This window comes from Myotis davidii, unplaced genomic scaffold (assembly GCF_000327345.1).
Source record: "Myotis davidii unplaced genomic scaffold, ASM32734v1 scaffold1149, whole genome shotgun sequence".
NCBI classification, from domain to species: Eukaryota; Metazoa; Chordata; class Mammalia; order Chiroptera; family Vespertilionidae; genus Myotis; species Myotis davidii.
In genome coordinates, this window is record NW_006300370.1 from 125,516 (window position 1) to 141,373 (window position 15,858).

At 38.3% G+C, this 15,858-nt stretch overlaps 1 protein-coding gene and 1 pseudogene across 2 annotated transcripts in view; both read left to right on the forward strand.

Moving 5' to 3' along the window:
• Positions 1 to 360: 360 nt before the first annotated feature.
• Positions 361 to 14,333, forward strand: LOC102773884 (annotated as a pseudogene).
• The window catches only part of STRN (striatin), an 84,270-nt gene continuing 68,777 nt past the window's right edge, over positions 366 to 15,858 (forward strand). For both annotated transcript variants that reach the window (XM_015572574.1, XM_015572573.1), the window contains exon 1: positions 366 to 388. The gene's annotated coding sequence lies outside the window, so the exon portion shown is untranslated. The remainder of the gene's footprint in view (positions 389 to 15,858) is intronic.

Sequence of the window (15,858 nt, forward strand, 5' to 3'; positions counted from 1 at the left end):
TAAATTAAACTTCGAAATAAGTCAAGAGTTTAGTCTCAGATTACTTTTAGATATAATTAATTAAAAGTTGTAAAGTAGTGTTTTTCACTTACTGTCCCCTTCCCCCCCCTTCACCTTTGCCTCTGGCTGACCCCACTTCCTTGACCCGGGCTCCCCACTCCCGCCCTGATGCGTTGTTTATACCCTCCCGCTCCTCTGCGTTTGCTCCTTCCTTCTCTGAACTGTCTCCTTTCCACGCTCCGGCCGTCGCTCGTTGCAGGGCTCACCTTTCGTGCACTCATGGGGCCAGCAGTAGTTTGGAAGACGTCGGGCAAATCGTCCATCCTCTGTCCTAGGTCTAGAGACGTGCCCGCGGTAGGGATGGGCGATAGGCTCCTCCGAGAGGAAGGTGAGCGGAGGAGACGACAGAAGTTGAACCTGTGCGGCCTGGGCCGCCGTCCGCGAGAAGCTGGTGTTGGGGGAGAAAGTGTTACTAGGCATATGCAGCGCGCTCCTTACCGATGTAAATGTGTCTTCTCCGCCTCCCACTCCCTCACCCCCTCCCGCGTTGCTTTGAGGTATTTCAGATTCATGGATTGTGGAGGACGGACCCACTGGTAGAGAGGATCGCAGTCAGATGGTGGTTGAGAGATGGTTTCCTGTTCCCAGAATCTAAAACTTCCCCGAGGATTAATGTTATGTTCAGTGTTTTGTGGGATCGACTTTGACTCTCAGAGGGACTGAAAGGGGCTTTAAAGTTGGTGACATTTCCGGCATCATCTGCTAAATAGAGAGAGTCTCTCCAGGGGGGAGCAGTTGTGGCCTCTGAGGAGAATGACAGGGAGGCTGAGACTTTTGCAGGCCGTTCTGAGCCGGTAAGTGGCTCTTCTTGAAAACTTCCAAGCCAGACACCAATTTTCACCAGGAATTTAAAGAGCTGTGCTTTCCTGGCTGATCCTGCGTGTGTATGAAATTGGAGTGTAGTTTTGGTTGGTTTGAGACACTTGAAGTTAAAATGCTACCCAGCGTGTCACTCTTTTTTTGGTAACATGTATTTTCTTTGGTCCTTAAAGAAAAAAAGAGAAAAGGAGAAGTCTGTGTGACAGGGTCTGTGCTGGGACAGGCTGCTTCGGTGTGGTGCAAGTGAAATGAAAAGAGCAAGCGGCAGACGGTTGCAGTAGGGGCTGGGCTTGCTGCGAGCTCTGTGACCTTTAGGAAATCCTTTAACCTCTCTGAACTTCAGTTTCATCACGTATTTATTTGGCACCTTTATTGAGTGCCAGCGGTGTGCTTCTAGGGTCCTGGGATTGACAAAACTGACGCAGCCTCTACCCTCATAGAGGAGCTTACGTTTTAGGTGGGAGGCAGTGAGTCAATGCATCTCTATAATACACTGACCCATAGAGGCAACTGCTCCAGCAGAATAACTCAGGGTCCAGGAATAGTATGTGATAGGGGCAGCTATTTTAGATGGAGTGGTTAGGGAAGGCCTCGGAGGCGTGGAATGAAGTGAGGAAGTGACCCATGGTTTCTCAGATTCCTTCTGAACCTCTGTGTTTATATTCTTTGGTGGCCTTTTCATTCTGACTGTTATGTTGCTTTAGTATCTGGTCTTTTGATATTTTTAATTTTTCTTATAATGCGCCTGACCGTGTCTGTATAGTAAACAGCAGACTTAGATGCTCCACTCAAATGTACTGGTAATTCACCTTGATTTACAGTGAATTCCATAAATGAGCTTGTGGATTTCGGACTTCAAGGAAGTGTTAAAGGCAGGCTTTAACTTTCAAGTGGTATTGTTGTAGAGGATGATTCCTATATGTAATCACTTAAGTTTTAATATCTTTTCTAGTTTAGGGAATGTAAGATAAGTCACACTAATTGGGTAAAAAACAAGAAAACAATTCTTACTACTTGGGGAACTTTGGGAATTTTCAACCCAGTTCACCCTCTGTGTCTCCCCTCACCTCACTGTGTTTAAACTTTTTAATTTTACCTGTAACTGTAGCCACTCTTCAGTTTTATATGCACACACAACTTCCTGGGTTATTAATGGGAAATGTTAAACTTAAGGTAGGTTTCCCATTGGTGCTCATTATATTAAGGACACTGCATTTTTGCAGTACCTTTTGGTTTGTTCTCAAATTAAATTAAGCATCCACAGAGAAACTTAAAAAAAGTCATATTTTCCAAACAGAGCAAGTATTATGTATTTTGCGGGGAAATAGTTTGCAGGAACCTGTGGTCTTTGGCCCCTTTATTAGCATTATTGATAATCATTTATTTTTATTATTAACAGTATTACAGATGTTCCCCATCCCCCCCATTTGCCAAATCATTAAATTTGAGCATATCCCTTCATTTTTCTATTGCCACTGGAAATTTTCCTAGAAAAAAAATAGGAAGTAAGAACTGAGTGATGATGAAATTTGGATTACTTGATGTCTTCCTTTTAATTTTTAAATCTTTTCTCAAGTCCTTAACACCAAAGTCAACAAAAATACTTTTAAGATGAACTCTAATGTGTCTCTTCAGGAACCTGTTAGTCCTGCTCTTTCAAATTGCCAGGGCGGAATTGTGAAAGGCAATCCAAGCCCCCACCTAGCTACCTGGCCTGCCGTCATCACTTCCTCCCTCCTTCAGATTTTGAGAGTCAGGGACTAACCACATTGTACCAAAAATGTATTGTCATTTTGTTCTCCCTTGCCCATTTTAGTTAATAGATGATTCTCTTTTACTTTTGGTAATCCCCCTCCCCCACACCATGCAGATGAGAATAGGAAATTCATGGGAAAAGAATGGTCAAAATTATTACTGAGCTTTAATATTTGTGAAAGGAATTGATAATGGGATACCTAACATTTGAAACAATTTTCTGGGTGAGACAGATTGAACCAGATTGATTACCTCAAAGAAACTTGCAGTCTGGTTGGAGTGATAGAACAATCAGAATGCAGAAAAATTAGTGTTTATCACTTGAGGGATTTAAATTTTCTCAGTATAGCACAGACGAGCTTACCAGTGAGTGGAGTGAATGGCAGGAAAAAAGAACTTTATGAGGTAATGAGAACCTAAGGCTCAGTTTCGAAAGTTACCGACTTATGGGCAAACAAACGTAAATAAAAAAATAAAAGTTATTGCCTTAGTTGTGTGTGTGAGTTTGGGGGGAGGCTGTGCTGTTTACTTGGAAATGCTAGAACTGAGAAAATGGTCAAGCTTTCATTAGTTATATGGTTGCTGGTACTAGAGTGTTTATGAATTTAAATTTTGGCATTGATGATTCATATTTTCATTCAATAGATGTTTTTCAAGTGCCTACTTCCTGCCAGGTCCTGTTCTAGGCACTGAGAAACAACAATGATGAAAACAGATCCTACCCACATGAAACTTAAATTGTGCGGGAAGCACAAGACTGTATTAAATAAATGCATCCTGAAAACATTCGATGGTAATAAGAGCTGTGACAAAGTGTGTAAGTGGGATATGGAGTGCTTGGGAGGATGGAATGGGGAAGAAAGGCTTTACTGATAAGGTGCCTTTTGAACAGAGACCTGAAAAGTTGAAATCTAAGGAGAGTATTCCAGACAGAGGGAACAGAAGAGGGAAGGAACACGCTTGGAATGTTTGAGGAATAATGAGGCAAGTGTGGGTGGAGTACAGGAGGAGACTAGAAGAAATTGAGTCTTGCCCATGGTAAGGACTTCAGATTTTACCTCAACAAGGTGGGGAACTATTGAAATGTTTTGAACAAAAGAGTGACAGCATCTTTAAACAGAACCCTTTGCCAAGGATTCAGAATAGACTTGGAGGGGAGATGAGGATAGAAGAATCAGAGTCTAGTTAGGGGCCTCTTTGAATAATCCGGGCTAGAGATGAACTAAAGTGGCAGTAATGAGATCTGGGATTATATAATATGAAATATGTTCAAAATATAATGGATTTTGAATACATGTTTGCAGGTAGAATCAGCAAGATGTGATAGAGGACAGGATGTGAGATTTGAGACAAAGGGGAGTGGAAGATGGGGAGAAAGGCAGAGAAAAATATTGATGTGAGAGAAACACATCGATTGGTTGCCTGCATACTCCCGACCAGGGCCTGGGTTGGGGAGGAGCCTACAACAGACATATTGCCCTTGATCTGAATGGAACCCCCCCGGGACCCTTTTGTCCACAGGCCAACACTCTATCCAATGAGCCAAACCGGCTAGGGCTACCTTGTGAGAATTAAATGAGATATTTTAAGATATCTAGCAGAGGCCTGGTACATAACACAAAGTAAGTGCCGAATAAATAAGTAGTATCAAGTGCATGATGTTAAAGTTGTATATCTCCTTGTTCCCACAGAAAAGCACAATCTTCAGTTATGAACTCTTCTAAGGCGAGAGCATATAAGTGCCATTCTGGAAGCATGCAGTTTCATATTCTGGGTCTGATAGTGGCACTAAGGGACATTCAAATAGGAATCAGCCTCAAAATTTTGATAATAGGACTCCTTTCCCAGGCCAGGTCTGCTGGCTCATCCTCTTAAACCCCTCCACCCCCAAACATTGATAATATACTTCACATGTACTTGATTTATTTAATAACCCACTATGTGTCTTCTGTTTTGAATTTTCTGTAAACATTTCAGAATGTGTCTATCTTAACCACACATGACTTCTTAGGTAACAAATTGTATATATTTACTAACCACTTTATAAAACTAATTTTTTGTTTTATTTGGACCTTTAAACTTGGAACTGGTGAGCCCCATTGTGGTATGGTGAAATTTTGTAAACAGGTTTATTTATTTATTTATTATATATTTTATTGATTTTTTACAGAGAGGAAGGTAGAGGGATAGAGAGTTAGAAACATCGATGAGAGAGAAACATCGATCAGCTGCCTCCTGCACACTTCCCACTGGGGATGTGCCCGCAACCAAGGTACATGCCCTTGACTGGAATCGAACCTGGGACCCTTCAGTCTGCAGGCCAATGCTCTATCGACTGAGCCAAACCCATTAGGGTTACAGGTTTATTTTTTGATTCTAGTCATCCTTGATAATTTTTAATTATATTTTAGAAATAATAATGATATTTTAGAAAGGTTATAGAGGTTTCACTCTAAAAACATATCCTAATATATGTTACTTTAGTTTAGTGTTTCTCAACTTTAGCTGTAATCTTAGAATAATTTGGGTAAACTTCTAAATATATTAATTCCCTGAGCTCTGCAGCAGGCTACTTAAATCAGAAATGTAGCAGTTAGGGCCCCTGGCATTAGTATTAGGTGAGACATATACACCTCCCTCAGACTGAGAGATAAAAAAGATATTAATCTCTGAGCTGGAATGAACTTTGGAATTAATCAGCTACATCCTTTTTTTACAAGTAAAGTGAGGCCCAGAGAGAGATTAAATGACCAAGAATGAAAACAGATTTTGTCGAAGCTCTGTCACTTAAATCTCCATATACCTTTGCACTTTTTAAAAAAAACTTTTCAAGTACATTATCTTGCTCTATTCTTACAACCTGCTGAGATAACCAGTCACTAATACTTATTTAATCACTTTTATTGATTGATTGACTTCAGAAAGAGGAAGTGGGGGGAGAGAACCAGGGAGAGGGAGAGGGAAGAGGGAGGGAGGGAGGGAGGGAGGGAGAGAGAGAGAGAGAGAGAGAGAGAGAGACAGACAGAGAGAGACAGACAGAGACAGGCCTAAGTCGATGTGACCTGGCATTGAACCTGCAACCTGGGTATGTGCCTGGTGTTGACCGAGAATCTAACCCACCACCTTTTGGTATAATGGACAATGTTCCAACCAACTGAGCCACACTGGCAGGGCTCACTTTTCTTTTTATTTAAAGCAGTAGGCATGGAGATTTTACAGTGTTCTACTGTTTTCTAGCTTATTTTATTAGGTACATGTAAGATTTTCTTTTGACTTTGGTGTTCCTGTAGTTTCTATGTGTAAGGGTTTAGATTTCTTTCTTTCTTTTTTTTTTTTTTTAATTTGGGACTTTGTTAGGCTCCTTGAATCTGTGGATTAGTATCTCATTAGTTCTGTAAAATAATCACTCATTATCTCTTTGAATTTCTGTTCTATCTTGTTCTCTTTTCTTTTCTTTTGGATCTCTGATTATATGTACCTTAGGCATTCCTTATCTGTGCTGTATTTTGCATTTTAAAAATTTCTACGTTCTTTATTCTGGGTAATTCTGATTTATTTTCTTGTCCATTAATTTTCTTTTCAGTTGGATCTAATCTTTTAAAGCTATCCTGTGATTTTGATTGTTGTTGAAGTTCAGTTTGGTTCCTTTTAAAATCTGCTCTGTCTTTTCTTAATAGTTTCCTATTCCCTGTAAATATTTTCAGAGTTGTCTTTTATTTTTTAAACCTAGTAAGTATAGTTATTTTATAGTTGATGTCTCTGTTCTTATATGTGAGGTCTTGGAGGTCCCTTTCTGTGGCCTATTATTTTTTTCTGATTCTTTCTTTGATGACTTTTTTTTTTGGTGTATAGTTATTGTGTGCTGCTCACTATCCTTGAAAAAGTGTAGGCTTAATTTGAGGTCTCAAAGAAAGATAGTTTCTTCAGCTAGCTTACTTCAGAAAGTTTTTGCATTTGCTTCTCGTAGGTATCTGGACTGAAGCACTTTAAAGCAAATTTATTGCTTGAAGTTTTGGACTACCCAGGTGATGAATATTTTGGTTGTGAATACATATGAGGGCCAATTGTCTGTTTCCCTTTTGCTTTGAGGGTATAAGCCCTCTAGGGGTCTTAGAAAAATGTTGGGTATATCTCCTATTATGGTCCTGGTGTTTGGTTTTTGCCTTTTGGGTTCTACAAGGCTGTTCAAACTAAAGTTCAAATTTGTTCTGATTGGCCAGCACCCAAAGGGTAACAGTGGCTTTTGTTCCCTTACCTGACTGGGTTCCCAATTTCTTTTTAGTTTTAACCAAATAATTCCTTACTGTCTCATTAGCTTTTCTTTTTAAGATGATTGTAAAAATATTTTATCCAGATTTTTTTGGTCTGTTTTTAGTAGGGGAGTTATTTCAAGGCACCATTACTGGAAACAGATTTCTCTTATCTTACTTTCAAAAACTGACATATATAAATGGCCCTAGTAATTACCTGGGGAGAAATATTGCTAGTAGAAATTCTTTATCAAGGGATATACTTATTTAGCCGTAAACATTATGTAGTACCTAAGTCGACTTCTCTCTCTTTTTTTTTTAAAATATATTTTCTTGATTTTTTACAGAGAGGAAGGGAGAGAGATAGAGAGTTAGAAACATCGATGAGAGAGAAACATCAATCAGCTGCCTCCTGCACACCCCCTACTGGGGATGTGCCCGCAACCCAGGTACATGCCCTTGACCGGAATCGAACCTGGGACCTTTCAGTCCGCAGGCCGACGCTCTATCCACTGAGCCAAACTGGTTTCGGTGACTTCTCTTTGAATTTCAATGGTAGAGGCAGACCTACAAGTTTTCTTCAGAATCTTGGTAATTTAAGAGGAATTTAAAACAAACTTAAACCCCTTTACTAATCAGTCTTTGTTTGATTAGAAATGTGTTTGAAAGTCCAAATAATCTGGATTGGTTTCCCTTTTTCAGCCTACTATCTGCTTGATGTCGGGTACACTTTCTGATTTATGAATGTTACTACTGTTATTCTGGTTTCAATTCTAGGCCATTAAAAAGAGAATTGCCTCTGGGATATTTGGAATTTCTTGCTTCGGTGGCCATTTGGACAAAACAATGTATTGATATAATTTGCCTGTGGAAAGTGTGGGTGTTTTCCATGTCCCCTACTTGTTACTGGTGAAAGTGAGCTTCTTGGGCTGCCCTGGAAATAAGAATTCCCTGAGGCCCCCATGGGAGGATGAGGTATAGTGGAAAGCTTCATTGATGATGAAAGATTATGGGGTTTACTTCCAAGGTCCAATCTCCCTTGGTCCTGCCATGGAAAAGGTACTATTTCATTATCAACAGAGCTAGAGTTAAAGCCACTGCCCAGAGTCTTTGCTCCATATTAAAGATCAGTCCAGCATCTGGCTCGGTTGTGTTTCCAGCTACAGTTCATTGCATGTGGGGTCCTCATGGCCCAGGGTCACATGGCAGGCTAGTGCAGGTCATGGAACAAGCCAGTGCAAGGAAGCAGGAGTGAAGCAAGAGGAACAAGAGAGAGAAAGTTTCTTTGTTTGGGGATTTTTAACTAGGAGCATAACCAATGAATCTTTCAGGATTTCATGTGCTTGCAATGGTTCCAACCCCTTTAGCCAATCCATGGTTCCCCAGGCTAGACTGACAGGCAAGCACCTTCCCTACTCACCCTGACTTCACTACACATGCACCCATTTTCCCCTTTGTTGGACCCTTTCCCCCAGCGATTTGCAGGGGATGGACTGTGGTTTCCTGGGGAGTGTTAAGTTGCAGCTTCTTGGTGAAGCTGCCCAGATGACCATGGTTATAATGTCTGGCCTTCCCTTTGCACCTTTTCTGTTACGATGATAGCAGTAGAGTCATACAGCTTCATCACTTTTGATTTAAAATTTTTCTAGGATTTATTTTTACTTGTAAATTGTGGAAGATAATACACCCACTAAGCAGAGTAGGTGTAAAGTTTTAAAAAAGATAAAATATGTAAAGTTTATTTCCCATAATAGATGTCCAGCAAGTTGTTTGCTCTTGTTGGTTGAAATTCCTATGGACAGAATGCATTTGATTGTATTATCTATTTAAATCAAATTTTAGAAGAATTGGTTTCAGTGGTCCATTTCATGTAGTAGCTATTTACATTCTCTTTGCCCTATTAGTAGTGGTTTAAAGACAATAAACTGACTGTATTGGGAGTCGGGGGCAGACCAGAGGTGCTAATAGTTTGTAAGCATTGAAGTCTACAAATAGTAATAGAGGAAAATTTGGAGTTTGGGAGAGAATCCTGAGGCAAGAGAGAGAAGTTGGGGAAGGGTTAGAAGAAAAGGAGACAGAGGAGCAGAGAGGTGGGAGAAGCAGAGACAGGGAGAAACTGCACTGCACATGTTAACATTCTTAATTTCTAAAGGATGTATATTATCTGTAGTCTTCATTCTAGCACTTGTAGGACTGACCCGGATAGCAACACACACACTCCCTCCCTCCATCCCTCCCTCCTTCATATTTCTACTCTCAATTTTCTATCCCCTACTTTGAACTAAGAATATTTTACCTCCTGAGGGACCTTAGAATTTGAAAAATCTCATCCTTTGTTTTAGTACTTAGGGCCACCGAGATAAAATAATTTGTCTTAGATCACTGTGTGAGTTGGTATTGATTTAGTTTAGAACCCAGGTGTCTTAGGGCCCCAGCCAGAGCATTGTTTATCATAGTACATCATCTCCTTTAATTGGTCTTGTGAAGCTGCTTCTGATCTCAAGTAGACAAATAAATTATAACATTTAGATGATTAAGTATGTTTTGTATAGCTGTAAATTCTTACCACTTATTTCAAGTTTTCAAGTAGAATGCTTTTCTTCAAGTAGAGTAATTCTTGAAGGGGCTCAGGAAAGTCTTTAACAATTTGTATTCCTCAAAGTTGTTTAACAATATCACTCTATTTTATTAATTTTATTTATTTTTGTGTAAGGAATACTAAAATATAATGCCTATTTCTTTTTAAAAAACGTCTGCAAATTTGGATCTTTTTCAGCTTGTTTGAGAGTAGCCAATTAAGTTCTGTATGTGTGTGTATAGTTAGTGTTTATTGATCATCTATGAATTTGTGTAGTATTCAGTTATTAGGTTATTCTTAGCCCATCTCTTAATACATATGCTATATTTGAACAAAATAATATGTTAATCATATCTTTGCTCTAGTGCAGTATGCTATTTGGGGAAATAAAATCACTTTTTTGGGACAGACTAAATGCTGTTAACCTTTATTGTAAAAGTACTTTATCTGAACAATGGAATATTAGAAAATGGAATGGAATGATGGAATATTAGAAAATACTGATATTGTGGAGTTGGCTAGAAGCAGTATGACACAAGGGAAAATGAGTAGGTATTTTGTTGTGGAGACAACATGGGGAGAAAAATAAGGTAGTTGGAGCCCTGGAATTAAGGCGATCTTTGGGAAGCATTGCATAAGGTTGGGTTGAATAGGTATTTTGGGTGTGGTGAATAGGTTCTTGGCATTATTTCGCTATAGAGATCCAAGGAAAGGGCCAGGGGGAGTGTTTCATTACTCTATACACAGCTTCCATTAGCACTCATTTACATGAGACAGAAATTGGATCCAATACTAGCATATCTAGTTAGGAGAAATAAACACGATGTCAGATTCCAGAAGGGCGATACCAACTTCACCTGGTGGAAAATTACAGCCCAGACTTGTTCTCAGTTTTTTGTTTATACTTCCTAAATGAGAAGGTTAAGTAGTCAGCAAAGGATCTTAAATTATAGGCACAACAAACCTGCTCCCGAGGAATGTGGATTCATATAAAGCTAAAAGGAGGGAATAAGGAGGAGCCAGTGGATCTGGGTCAGCATACTTCATTGAACTTGAAAAAGTAGAATCAGTCGCGTAGGATGGTACCGTGGTCCCAGTAATTGACCATAAAACAATAGTAGTTTCACTTATTGGCACTTACCATTTGCCAGGTACAGTGCTAAACACTTTACATATATAATCTATTTTAATCTTTGTAAAACTGTTATTATAGGTATTAATAATCATTCCCTAATTTATAGATAAGAAATTAAATAATTTGCCATAAGAAAAGTTGTAGTGATAGGCCTGGGCATGGCAAGTAGAAGGAAATTTTTTTGTTGTTGTTAATCCCGAGGATATTTTTCCATTGTTTTTAGAGAGAGACAGAGAGAGAGAAACATAAATGTGAGAGAGACACATGATTAGTTGCCTCCCTCACGGGGATCAAGCCTGCAGCAGAGGTACGGAGGTACGTGCCCTTGACTGGTAATTGAACTTGTGACCCTTCAGTTCAAGGGCCGACATTCTGTCCACTGAGCCAAACCAGCTAGGGCTAGAAGGAAATATTTTGACTTTTTTCTTGTTCTCTAATGCTCTGAGTCAGTGTACAGGGCTGGTATGTTTTCTAGACTGGTGGTAGGGCAGTGAATTAGAAAAGATGGTCAAGATGCTGTTTTAAATTTAAGTTAAATATATGTCTATACCAGTAAATTCATAATGATTTGCCAGTCTAAGATCAAGCCCACTGACCCTTTACTTTTTTTTATTTTTTAAGAATGCCATTTGCAGTTCTGGGTTGACATTCATGGATTAGCTACAATTGTGGTGCATTTGTAATACATATAATAATACATAATGTAATTGTTTATGACTTCTGGTCTTGGTTTTCCTTGAGTAAAGCACACTGAGTGCAAAATCCTAGATTTTTATGATGTTTCTCCCAATTTTTTACAGTTATTTCACTCACATTTAATTTGACAGTGATATTTTTAGTACATCTTCTTTATTGACTTGTCTTTCCAAAGCATTCAACATAGTTTTTTCTTTATACCCATATTTTATTGGTTTATGTAATATTTAATTGAATTATCTAATCAGAGTAATAAGTGCAACTGACATAAATAGATATGGGAAGAAACCAGTTGACTTTTAGTGTTTTTATACTATACTTCTGTGGGAACCGAAGTGTATGGGTGAATTATAAAGAATAGTATACTCTGGGCGTGAATATTCAACGTGTCCTGGTCTTTGAACAGTGTTTTATAAAGGGACTAGAGAATACTGGTTAATCCATAAGGTTGGTTAAGAGAGGAGTGGTGAGAACGTCTCCTGTATCTCAATTATACCACCTATCACATACTTTGTATGGCTATTTCCTCACTAGACTGTGAGTCACTTAAGGGCGTTTTTATTTTCCTAAAGTCCAGCAGAGTGACTGGCATATTGTAGCTACTTAATAGATGGTTCTTGAATGAATAATATTTTAAGTTATGTTGTTACTGACTATTAAATATACCCCTGTATATGTATGTTCTGTCTCCCAGCTAAATTGTGTCCTTAGGAGCAGGTCTTATGTCCCAGACATCTTTGATATTTAAAATGTTTGTTGTAAACATAGTAAATGTACAATATATGTTGCAATATGGAGAACAGCCTGTCTATACCTCTTGCTTCTAGCTAGTTCCTGCATGACTTCCATTGGAAAGAATCTTTTAGAGCAAGTAATGTCTGTGTTCTTTTGTGTAGAGCATCACCTGGGCCCTGCCAAGTCATTCTGACAGCTCATTTCAGGGATGCCACTGGCTTCGTAATTGCAGCTTGATGTTAGTTGCAGCAAGTGGTGCTTGGGTTTTGGTAGTTGTGAATGTAGGTTTGTTATCTTATGTCTTTGTGTGTTAAATAAGGACTGCCAGGAAATGTCTTTGGCATCATGTCCTAAAAATCTTATAATCAGCAGGGATATGTAACATTTTTTTCTTTTCTAAAGCCCCTATCTTCAAATTTTATACACATTTCCTATTCCTTTTAAATGGAAAGTAAATGGAATATTTTTCTATGAAGATAAATCTTATTTTAAATAAAATATTTTACATTCTGTATTTCTGATTATTTATAGATGCATTACCAATATATTATGATTTTAAAGCTTTTTAAAACTCTGCTTCTTTAATAACATGGAAATGCCTCTGTTATTCAGAATTTAGAATGAAAATTCTGATTTCCTTATCACTAAGCTTGCTTCTTTTCATCAAAAAATTAAAGTTTAGCATTTTAGATCCTTATAGCTAGCGAACTAAGTGAGAAGCACAAAAACGCTAAAATATGGAAATGTTAAAGTTGCCAAAATCTCAGAAATTTTATCATTGAGAATTTCTTTAAAATTATGCTTTTGTTTGCAAGGCTTTTAGTTGCAACATTAGCTGCTTACTGAGTACCTGGAATTCTTTTAGGCACTGGAGATACAGTGAAAAACAGGCAGGTGTGGTTTTACCTCTCATGTAGCTTGTAATCAAGTAAAGATTCTTAACTTCAGGTAGAGCTGAGTCCATCATGCCAATGGTAATATCCACTTTGGCAATGCCATTTTAGTTTTCCCCATTTAACACATTTCGTACCGCTCAGGAGTTTTCTCGTGTTTTGCGCTCCATCTTTTAAGGACCACTCACAAGTGTTCTCGTTTTTCACGCCCATGGAAAAAGGAGCGAATCTAGATACTTATGTAAATTTTGTTTGGTCCCTCTTCATAGAGGAAAATGTTTTACGCAGTACCATACGTTAAAAAAGTACTAAGAACTTTAATTGTTTGTTTTTGTAAATAAAAATGTTATAATTGTTGAAAAACAACACCTAAAGTGCATTATGATGATTTAAATAACGTGCAGTTTGCCCAAAAACGTGCGGTCCCTGGCGTATGTCTTAGAGATTTCTATGCGGTACGCAATGTGTTAAAAACCAACCAACCATCCCTTTTGACTCTCTGAGCAGCACCATAGCGGTGGGCAAGAACAGGTGACTTATGAAAGGCAGCAAAAAGGGAGCCAAGAAGAAAGTGGTTGATCCATTTTTTGAGAAAGAGTGATATGATGTGAAAGCACCAGCTATGTTCAACATAGGAAATATTGGAAAAACACTAATCACAAGAACTCAAGCAACCAAAATCGCATCTGATGGTTTCAAGGGTTGTGTTTTTGAAGTGAGCCTAGCTGATCTGCAGAATGATGAAGGTGCGCTTAGAAAACTCAAGCTAATTACTGAGGATGTTCAGGGCAAAAACTACCTGACTAATTTCCAATAGCATGGATCATACCATGGTCAAAAAATGGCAGATCATGATTGAAGCTCATGTTGATGTCAAGACTGTTTACTTCATTGATCCTGTGTTGGTTTTACTGAAATATGCAACACTCAGATTTGGAAGACTTCTTATGCTTAGCATCAGCAGGTCCGCCAAATCCGGAGAAGGTGATGGAAGTCATGACCGGAGAGGTGCAGACAAATGACTTGAAAGAAGTGGTCAGTAAACTGATTCCATTTGGCATTGGAAAAGACATAGAAAATGCTTGCCAATCTGTTTATCCGCTCCATGATGCCTTTGTTAGAAAAATAAAAATGTTGAAGAAACAAGTTTGAATCAGGAAAACTCATGTAGCTTCATGGTGAAGTTAGCAGTTCTGGCAAGCTACTGGCGATGAGACAGGGGCTAAAGTTGGACAAACTGATGGATATGAGTCCCTAGTTCAAGAGTCTGTTTAAAATTTAAACATTTAATGGTGACAAATAAAAAATCCAGTTTGTGATTAGAACAACAATAACAAAATATCACCACATATTAAGTAACAACAAAAGAAACTCCTTTTTCAGCTCTTATCTATTGGTACTGTCATCCTGTCCCTTATTCTCTTTTATTTATTTGTGCAGACCACATTTACTACCTTTAGGTTTTTTAAAAAATATATATTTTTATTGATTGCAGAGAGGAAGGGAGAGAGTAGAGATAGATAGAAACATTAATGATGAGAATCATTGATCAGCTGCCTCCTGCACGCCCCCTACTGGGGATTGAGTCCACAACCTAGGCATGTGCCCTTGACCGGGATGAACCTGGAACCCTTCAGTCTGCAGGCTGACACTCTATCCACTGAGTCAAACCAACTAGGGCTACCTTCAGTTTTTTACTAGTCTCATCTTTCTCTTTTTTTTTTCTTTGTTCTCTTTCTCTTTTTTGAGTTACTCATTTCTCAGTCTCTTGTGCTCTCGCCTTCAGTCCCAGATTTTGCTGTTTTGTTTTTTTCAATAGCTACTCTTTAAGTCCTTCCACTCTAGTTGAATCCTTTGTTTAGATACCTCATAAAATTACAGGTCTAGCTAGTCTTTAGTTTTTCCACATTATAATTCTATTTGTAGTATTTCTTACTAATGTCTTTACCTGGATGACCTATCACTTGAAACTCAATCATCCTTTCTAAAATTCATCTCCCAAACCAAGTTGATCTTCTCATACCCAGCTCCTCTTATCTTTTCTAGAAACAGATCATCTTTCACTGAAAATTTCATTCTTTGGTTCTCTCTCTCCCAGCTATGTATCTGATTTTATAAACTCTGTGTAATGCTTTAAATCCAGTTGTAATCGTTTAATTCCTAATGCTATTGTTACCCTGGTCCAGATCCTCATCACCTCATATCTGGATGACTGCAGTAGGGGCCTTCTTAAGTGTTTACCTCTGGTCTCTCCCTTGGCCAAGGTATTCTACACAGTACTTCCTCCAAAACTTCTAAAAATACTGATTTGTTCAGGCATTCTTTTTTATTTTTGCCTATAGCAGGTTTCACATTTCTCCATTATTAGGTTATTTATATTTTCTACCTGTTAGGATAGGAAACCAAAATAGTACAATCTTGCATTGCACATGAGCCATGTCTACTTTTAAAAAAATATTGTTCAAAAAGGACATCTTAAATATTCTTTCATCACCTTGTGGTTTGTATTTCTTTTTCAGGTTTATGGGTTCTTTATTCAAATTTAGCTTAAGTTCTATTTCCAACATGAAGAGTTTTTGGATACCCTTAGTTTTATTGATTGTTCTTATTTTAGTACTTGCTTTATCATTTGGCACTTAGGCTATGCTACCTAATACTGTTTACTTGCTTTTTATGAAACTGTTTAATTAATTTAACAAATATTTATTGGCATCTGCTACCTGCAGGTGACTGCTCTGGGAGTAGAGCAATAAATAGCATAGAATCTATAGAATGCCACTGATGGTCCCTGTCTCTTGAGGCTTTAGCAGCTTCCTCTGTATCTTTTAAAAAATTTATTCCTAGCACCTATCACAGTGTTAATAATGATGATGTTAAAATTGAGTTCAAATTTGCAAGAAGAAGCCCCTGAACGAATAGTGCCAGAACCCCCCCCCC